General features: G+C 33.0%; 1 pseudogene; it reads right to left on the bottom strand.

Annotated features, from left to right (window-relative positions):
- Positions 1-5,741: 5,741 nt before the first annotated feature.
- LOC116423580 lies at positions 5,742-6,990 on the bottom strand (annotated as a pseudogene).
- Positions 6,991-10,017: the final 3,027 nt, after the last annotated feature.

Below are 10,017 nucleotides of genomic sequence, written 5' to 3'. Positions count from 1 at the left end.
TTTCCCTTTTCCTCTCCCACTTTTTAATGAAGTGAGAGAAGATTTTCTGTAACATAAATATGTCAATTATTTCCTCTTTGAGCTAACTGTGATGAGAGCAAGATTCACACAATATTCCTCTCTTTCTCTAAATTCCCTCAGATATGATAGGATTCCTTTGCCTCATCATGGGATGTAGTTTCCCTCTTTTTATCTCCCCTTTTCCCTTTTTCTGACACTATCTTCTTTCTACTTATGCTTCCCTTTTTATGTTATATCAGCAAAATCAAATTATACATGAACAGAAATACAGTTATCAAGAGTTCTTTTTACCTTTTTCCGATTCTCTTAAGTCCTATGATTGGAAATCAAATTTTTTGTTTAGATCTGTTTTTTTTTTCCTTAGAAACTAATGGAATTCATCTTTTCATTAAATGTATATCTTTTTCCATGAAAGAAAATACTCAGTTTATCTAGGTAGTTTATTCTTGGCAGCATTCCAAGTTATTTTGCCTTTTGGAATGTCAGATTCCAAGCCCTTTGATTCTTTAATGTGGAGGCAGCTAGATTTTGAGTGATCTTTATTTTGGCACCTCAGTATTTTAAATTTTTTTCCTGGCTGTTTGTAATATTTTTTTCCTTACTGTGATAGTTCTGAAATTTGGCCACAATATTCCTTGGAATTTTTATTTTAGGATCTTTTTCAGTAGGTGTTTGATGAATTCTTTCAACACCTATTTTATTTTCTGGTTCTATTACATCTGGACAGTTCTCTTTGATGATTTCCTGTAAAATAGTATTTAGGTTTTTTTTTTAATCATAATTTTCAGGAAGGCCAATAATCCTCAGATTATCTCTACTAGATCTATTTTCCAGGTCTGTTGTTTTCCCAAGTACATATTTAACATTTTTTCCTAATTTTTCATTTTTTTTTGGCTTTGCTTGACTGATTCTTGATGTCTCAATGAATCATTCTTTTGTATTTGTCAGTTCTGATTTTTAATGAATTATTTTTTTCATTAGCTTTTTTTTTACTTCTTTTTGTATATGTCCAATTGACTTTTTAAATGTGTTGTTTTCCTCTATGGCATTTTTTCCCATTTCATTATTTTTTTTACTGTTATTTTTTTTTCCAATTCAGACATCCTACTTTATTGGGAGTTCTTTATCCTTTCCAATTCAGAAATCCTGCTTTCTTGGGAGTTCTTTCACTTCCAATTCACAAATCCTACTCTCCTGGGAGTTCTTTAGCTTTTCTAATTCACAAATCCTACTTTCTTGGGACTTCTTTATCTTTTCCAATTCTCATTTCAGGAAGTTCTTACTTCTTGCATAGCTTCTCTTTTCTTTCCCCATTTTTCTTCTAATTCTCTTTAAGATTTTTACTAGCCTTTTCTAGGAGAGCCTTGTGTAATGGGGACCATGTTAGATCCCCTTTGGGGTATTTTCTGGAGACTGGCTGCTATTAGTCTCCTCGGGGTTGAAAACCTTCTCTTTTTCTGTATAGAAGCTATCGATCCTCCTTTTGATTTTTTTACTCATTTTTTAAAAGCCTATAAGGTCTGCCTTGAGGACAAGGGGGTTACCAGCTTCCTCTGCAGAGCAGGGATAGGTGTAATGAACAATGGCTGTCCTGCAAACAGGCTGCAAAGAGCAATGAGGTACAGAAGTGCTCTGGGGAAAAGTTCCCCACCAGAAGTGACTCAGTTCTGGGTATCATGGCCCAGCTGCAAAAATGCCCACCAAAGAACCCTGCTGTGTGGATTAGTGACTGCCCTGGGGCTAGAGGTTGAGCAAAGAAATTGTCACTACCCCAAGCCAAAGCCCACTGTGGGGCTGTGGCTATTAGCAGCTGACCAGCAAATAGTCCTGCACAGCACTGGAAATGTCTCTGCCCAGGGAAGCACAGTCACGCTGTGGAAGTTCTCTTGCCCCAGGCCAAGCCCCTCACTGTACAGATTAGAGGCTGCCCTGGGCTGTGCCTCCCTTCTGGGCAAATTTGTGACTGCCCTAGGCCCTGCTGTAGAATGCAGCTGCACAGTTGTGCTGTGATCTGTGCTGAGTCACTTCTGGTTTTGAATGGGTGTAGCCAGATCTTTTTATATTCTGGCATTTTTTAGAGTATCTTCTAGCTTTGGCTTTAATTTCTCTGCTGGTCTGCTGCTTTACAACCAAAGCAGAACAGTCAGCCTATAGCAGAGTCATCTCTTTAAATTTTCTAACCATGGAGGTCACCCCCACTTGGTCTGCTCAATATGCTAGCCTCTAGTTCTGTCCCTGTTTACGCTGGTCTATTCCCACAGAATCAGTATAAACCTTTTCTGGCGATCTCCCAGATTATCTTTGGATGGTGTGTTGTTACACTTCCAATCTTCATGAATTTTACCAGTCAAGTGCTATTTTTGAGGCTGAATTTAATAATTGGTAGTGAGGGTATGAGAGAGGCTCGGAAAGTTGCATTTCCTTCTCTGCCATCTTCTATTAAATATGTCTATACTTTATTTCTTTTATTCAAACTGCAGGAAGAAGTAAGTACAAAGTTGTTCTGTTAAAGTGATTAAGTAATATATCTTAGTAATGTATCTGTAAAAAAAAACAAAAACAAAAACAAAAACAGTGACCTGGACTTCTAGTGCTTTCTCCTTTCACATCTATCAGCATGGGGGGATTCAGCACAAAACATTTCTTGGACTTCCCCTGAGAGAAAAAGATCTCCTTCCCCCTAAACAATTAAGTTAGATGCTTAGCCATGGGAATAGGAATGCATATGGCTTGGTAAGTTTGAACTTGAGCTTCTTATATTTTGTATTTCTTTATTTGGGTCTAAATGATTAAAGAGAAAACCTGAAATAGACATTTTTGGTCTTTGACAAAGTGTAATGATTTCAAGATTTCTGGAACCCTTGGGGGCTTTGAGTTAGAATTAGATTTTGAAAGAAGAGTTTTCAGACAACAACAGCAGTAGTTCTCAGTTCATAGTCAGTACATCAGCTATCTTAAAGAAAAAAGACATGTACCGTAATTGAGTTATTAGGAAATAGAAAACAAGAGTTAAGGGTGGGGGACAAAAATGGGTGATCATGAATTCTACAAATGAGACAACTAGATGGCTCAGTTACAGATACTTCAGTATTTTTGCAAAGAAAACATTAAAAGAGTTATAAACAGTCAGACATTACTGAAATGATCAACAAAATTACATAACTAATTTTCCATTTGTAATGGTTTAAGCATTAATATCTCAGAATACAAGGATAGAATTGATGATGCTCTTATATTTAAATTATTATAATTATTTATTTATCTTATCTGTCAATGTGTCTGTGAATTTTTTGCATCTTAAGCAAAAATTTTTGAAGAAAAAAAGAAGACAAAGACGCAGAGTGTGTAGGGAAGACACTAAAACTTCTCTTTAAGGATCAGGTTCTCCAAGGGCTTCATCCAGTTTGCAAATAAGCCAACAATCTCTTGGTGGAAGAGGAAAGCACAGAATCACACCTTTCCTTGAGGTAGAGTAGTCTCTTCTTTCATTATTACTATTATTATTTTTTCTTGTTTAATTAAAATATGTATTTTATTTAAATATGCAAGTACCTATAGCCTCATGAATGATTTTAATATCTCTCAGTTCAAAACAGTGTTGTACATGAGTGGGTTTAAAAATTAAAATTTGTTTTTGTTTGCAAAGATTTGGTTGCAAAGATAAAAGTTTATATCTTTTCCAGAACAAAGCTACTGTAAGTAATAAGGGGTGCAGAAAAGGAGATAATTATTTCAATAATTTGCCTAATCAAGAGGTCCAGAAACAACTGAGATTTTGTATTGAGAAAAAAAAATACCATTTAAGTGACTATGAGTACCTTCACTGAGACATCAGAAAAAGCAAAATACATAAAACAAGAGAATACAATTTCTAATTATGTTCTCACATCCATATTTATATGGATATATAATACATTATATTTATTTAAATATATATAAGGTATTTTCATATAATTTCATATAATTCATATTTCCATATAATTTCAACATGTGTTTCTTCTGGATTTCAAGGCTATGTGGAATCTATTACTCATATGACAGAATAATTACTTAAGCAGAAAATCCTTCTTCATTCTTAGCTATACAGAATGACACAAGGGTAATGCCTTCTTGTCAAAGAAGCATCCTGAAGACATCAGAAGATGTTCACAGTTCATTTGAGCATGTATCTCACTAAACCTGACAAAGACAGGCTGCTCTAAACCATATATTATTCCAGGAGAATGAAAATATTCAGATTTGAAAATGAATATATGATTCTAAATGCAATTCTAGATCACATCTACAAATTACTTATTTTCTATTTTTAATTATACTGTTCAATTGTAATTTTCTTATAATATGGAAAGAACTATTGGAGAACCATGTATATAAGAACACTTATACACTGACAGCTCCAAAGACAGACTATCAAAGCACCAGTCTCACTGCTTCATTGCATTTATTTATACTTTAATTAACAAATATGTATTGACTGACTATGACATGCAAAGCATGTAAGAAATGCAAAGATGCCAACCAGATAATTGTAAATATCTTCATACTAAGTGGTACCATAGCAAACATTCATTAAAACTACTAACAGTACAAAGAATACATAAAAACAAATAATTATAGTAGATACACATTATAAAAAGGGACATTATTACTTAAGTTTCACAAAACAAATATAATTTACCTTATAAAGAATGCGGTATTATCATTCTACCCCATCAGCATTTTGGGGGGTGGGGTTAGCTTGCTTTTTGTTTTTTTACAATAAATATATACAACAGCTAGGTTTCTGAAACAGAATCAATGCAAAAAGCTAGTTTCTAATCTTATAAGTTCTAAATTCAGATACTCAATTATTAGAAAAATTTTGAAAAAATGATGTAATCTGAAATTTCTTTCAGCTTCAGACAAAAATACATTACTTTATACATGCACATATGTATAGATGTGTGTCTGTATTAAATTGAGTCAAATATTTAGTTTGTCTCTTTTAAATATTTTTTATTAATCTATTTCTCATGATAGGAAAAAATTTCACCTCAACTAATTAGACAGTCTCTATTTTTCAACAAATTGGCACCAGAATCATGACAAATTTTGGGGCTCCTGGTTCCCACATCTATAACTACACTTATATAGTATTCAAAGATTCTAATAAGCTAACCAAGTTTGATAATCCAAAATTGCTGCATAAAAGTAGTATGTCTATCTCTTATTATTATACTTTCAAGCACATAGTATCATATCTTGCTCTTCCAACATGAAAATATGCACATAAACATACATGTACAAACATACACACACAAACTTCCACAGAATTACCAAATAACTCATACCAAGGCAGAATTATATATTAATTTACTACTAAAAAGCCTTTAAATACTTTTCTTTCTTCCAAAAGGCTTCTGACTGACCTTTTAAAAATCTGTTATATACAAATTTGCATGTATGGATTCTTTTTATGAAAGAAGTATATGAACTGTGCCTTTGATTATACCCCTGAAAACATGGCATTTTCTCAGAGGATAATATTCTTTACATACTACAAAATGATCAGAAAGAATCAATACAACAGAAACTTCTTTGTCCATAGAAACTTTACTTCCTGTAATCGCCTCAACTGTTTGTTTTTTAATAGGAAGACCTGAAACATCTTTTGTTGGAATATATTTCATTTTACTTTCCATTGATACCATTTCTTCAGTTTATCTCTCTCCCTCCTTTTTTCATCTTCTGCAATCTGATACAATCTCATTGATTTCTATAGTTTTCTCCAGTTGTTAGGATCTTACTCTAATAACCTGTTTTACTAGACTTTTACCAAAACACATTTCCAAAGCAGCTTTAATCACTAGAATGTTCATTATGACTGCATCTTCAGAATTATTTTCTCCAGGTCTAAATAAGTAATTGGTAGATCAGCACTTTCATCCTTGAGCATCTTTGTAAAAGAGGTGTTCAGGGAGATGAGGGTACTTAGCTTGAACTTGATCAACAAATTCTTGATTTTATTTGTATCAGTTATTCACATCTTAGAACCATTTGGCATATTCCACCCAAGGATCATCTCCTGATTCCCAATGTTATCCACCATCCAGTCCACCATCACAGCAAAAGCATTTGACATCATCATTTCGACTCACATAATAAAAGCCAGCACTTGCTAACTAGATGACCTGGAATTGGAGGTGGCCAAGTCACAAAGATTTTTACATGGGATACATGAGTTGACATGCTCAGATCAGAAACACTGAACATTGATGTTTCTTGGATTTGATTTTCTAGGAAAAGACAGTAAGGAAAATATCTTCAATGTTCTGACATGGCAGCATCTATTTGTTCCCAATTATTCAGTTTCTCACCACAGGCAAAGCAACTGCCATGTCTCAAGATCCTATATAATAAAAACCAAATCTTGCCTGATCTAGTGGTGACAGAGATGTCAATAGCCATGTCTGATAAATTAAAATTCTGAAATCTTTAGTACTCACTAAATAACTATGGGGGTTGGTGTTCAAAGGAGACAAATGCCCAGATACTCTAAAATTTACTGGCTCCAGTGGAAAACTATAATAAGAAACATTGAAATATCAATTCTTTCCTGAAGTGTAAAATAATGAACATTTTGTATTATTCACTGAAGAAAAAATGTGGACTGAGAAGATCTCAGGTTAACTGCAATCAAGTTCTAAATAAAGGCACAGCTAGGATAAAGCTGTTTATGTTTGTCAATAGCATTGTCTCCATGTTTTCAGTTATCCAGCATTAAGATGCAAGAGAAACATTAAACTCTGTTGTTCACACCAATGTAATAAAATCTAGCCTGAGCTTTTAATACTCTTTTTTGATATTGGAATATTAGTGGTAAAGTAGAGTATGTAGACTGTACAGTGCACATGATAAATCATATTTCATTTCATTTGCATCACTATTCATCAAACGTGATAACAGCACACTGTCCTCTCCGATGTTCATAATTGAGTATTTGTGGAACAAAATGGGACAACTGTTTCTCTGGGAGGTATTTTTGTGCAGGGATTTGTAATATTAGTTTTATATTTAGCTAAAAATATAAAAGTGAATTTTAAAATCGTTTTACAATAAAACACATTTGTGTAAGCTTTCTGTTATTGGATGTTTAGCATTAAAATTACATCAAACAACTTCTGTAAAAAGTAGAATAATTCTCCTAAGCCACCTGAATGGCATCTAGTGTTATACTTTGGATTTGGTTAACTCTTTTAGGCTATATTTTGCCATACTCTTGCTCATTTACTACAATCCTACCTCAACAGAATGAAAGTTGATGCATTTTAAAAAATGTATATTTTAAACCCACATTCATGTAAATATACCTATGTATATCTCTATTCAAAAATCTTAAGAAATATAAAACAGTTAAAGTTAAAAAAAATGAAATTTGCTTTAAATACTCTATTGGGTAAAAGTTTGTCTTTTTCCCACACTTTTCAATAATGGATTTTTTTATAATAGACTTTTGGCTTCAAATGAAATCATTGGCAGGAAAAGCATCTTCATTTCAACTTTTTTTTTAAATAACTGCAATATGTTTGTACATAAGATGGAAGAATAATTGTAAAATTCAAAATAAAAACTTCATTTTTAATGGCTCATATCGATTTGAAATGAAAATGTTTACAAAAGATCCATGCATATCAATTAGGTTTTTAATCATTTGGTAGGTCATACTTAATTGTAAGGATTTTATTGTTTTATAGGAAATCACTAAAAGAGCATGAGAATCACAGCATGGTATTTAGCAAAATTAATGTATTTTTCTTTTTCTATAAGAATAGCTTCTAAAATAGTATAAATTTTCACAAAGAACAGTTATTGCTCAACTGTAAATATACAGTTTTTCTGCTGTTTAATTTTGTTTAGACAATGATGGTATTTCCCCCATTGTTGGCAATTATATATACACACGTTACTCTTCATAAAAAGTATTTTTTCAGGGAAAGGGATTTTGAGTTTTAGAAACTTTTTACCTATCATAGATAGAGGCATTTTTCAAAGTATTTTCATCAGGAATTAAGCCTCCACAACCTAAGGTCCTCTACAGCATACATGTTACAAAGTTACAAGATTGGTGTTCTGGTTTTTGATTCCACTTGGAGAACTAAGTTATTGTACAGCATAGTGCACCTTGTTTGGGGAATTAATGTTGAAAAGTACAGAAGAAAGATTTTCTAAGACACAATATTGAATATCCCCTCTATTTGGTTCTGTCTCTTGTTGTGTTTGTGAGTCAATTACAAGCATTTTTAAAGGGACTATTCAGTGTCAGGCACTGAGATACAAAGAAAGACAAAACCAAGGAAAGAACTTTTTTTTAAAAGTCTGCACCTACTCTCAACAAGCTCATAGTGTAATGGAAGAGAAAACTTGAAAATCATATACAAACAGAATATATACAGGATAAACTGGATATAGCTATCAGAGGGAAGACAGCAGAATTAAGAAATACTGGAAAACCATCTAGAAGAAGGAGGGATTTTAGCTGAAACTTGAGGGAAGGCAGGGAAGGCAGGGAAGCCAGGAGACATAAATGAGGAGAATTAGAGTTCCAGATAGGAAGGCCAATAAATGGAAATGTAAGTAGGGAGATACAGTGTTCTTTGCATGTAGTAGAAAACAGGCCAGAGTCATAGAACCAAAAACTACATAGGCTGTGTCTAAGAAGCCTAAGAAGGCTAAAAGTGGCAAAGTGGTAAAGAGCTTAAAGCCAAATGGTGGAATAGCAGTGACATGGGAGAGAAGAGAATACAGCAATGGATGTTACAGTGATAGAATCAAAATGACTTGGCAACAAAGTAAATATGGGATTTGAGAAAGAAGAATAGAAATTGATGCTTAGGTTTTTAGCCAGAGTGACAGCAAGAAAGTGGTACTCTCTGCAGTGTTAAGAGTTAGGAAGAGGCAAGGGCTTGTGGAAGATAATAATAGTTTATTTAGTTAATAATAATTAATTTAGTAATTAATTTGGATAATCCAAGTTTAATAAGTATGACAAAATGTTTTTTTCAAAAATTTTTGTAAAAGAATAATTTTGGGGAAGCAGCTAGGTGGCACAGTAGATAGAGCTCTATCCCTGGAGTCAGGAGGACTTCAGTTCAAACCCAGATTGAAGATATTTAATACTATCTCTGTGGCCCTGGGAAAGTTATTTAACACCAATTGCCCCCCCCCACACACACACACAGACACACATATACACACAAGAATCATGTTTATTTCTATCCCCCCTTAGGTAGTTGAAGGAAACTGCCTTGTTTGAAGTAGAAGTAGCTGCTATTGATCTTTGGATGATAGGGGGAAAATTGACAGCTAAGATGACAACAGTATGGATGGAGTTATTCATATCCTGGAGTAAGTTTGAAGAATTTGATTGGGAAAATAGTTGTGCAGGAATATAAGAAATTCTAATATTAAAATAACACAATTAAAAGTAATATTATCCAATCTAAACTTGAAACATAAAGTCATTCTGCATCTGTTCCTAAGAAATTATTATTTAATATTTGTTTTAAGATTTTACCATGTTCTAAGCAATTATAAATGTGAAAAATTCTCATCAGTAGGAGCTGTTTCCTATATAAAGCTAAAATATACCTTAAAACCTTCTCTTCTCTGTACTTTTCACTGACAACCAAATTTTGAAAAGTTCAAAAAGCTAGAATGATGTAAAGCAATACAATACTATTTAATAGGGATAAATGTGTTGGTAAATAGACTTCTTCAACAGATAAAGAAAATTATCTGTGTGTATGTGTGTGTGTGTGTGTTGATATGTTGTATAACTAGACTTCTGTTTATGTGAAAAAATTGAATTTTGGTTAATTGTCAGGTCCATGAGAATCATGGTATTATTTAAATCACAATAGCTAATATTATATCAAACTACATTTAGAGACATATGGGGATATATATTTTTCATAGCCAAGTTTCAAATATCATGCTTTTTTTGGTCAGAACTTAGCT

This window comes from Sarcophilus harrisii, chromosome 4, assembly GCF_902635505.1.
Source record: "Sarcophilus harrisii chromosome 4, mSarHar1.11, whole genome shotgun sequence".
Lineage (NCBI taxonomy): Eukaryota > Metazoa > Chordata > Mammalia > Dasyuromorphia > Dasyuridae > Sarcophilus > Sarcophilus harrisii.
The sequence above is the reverse complement of the archived record's forward strand: the minus strand, read 5'-3'. Positions and strand labels throughout refer to the sequence as shown.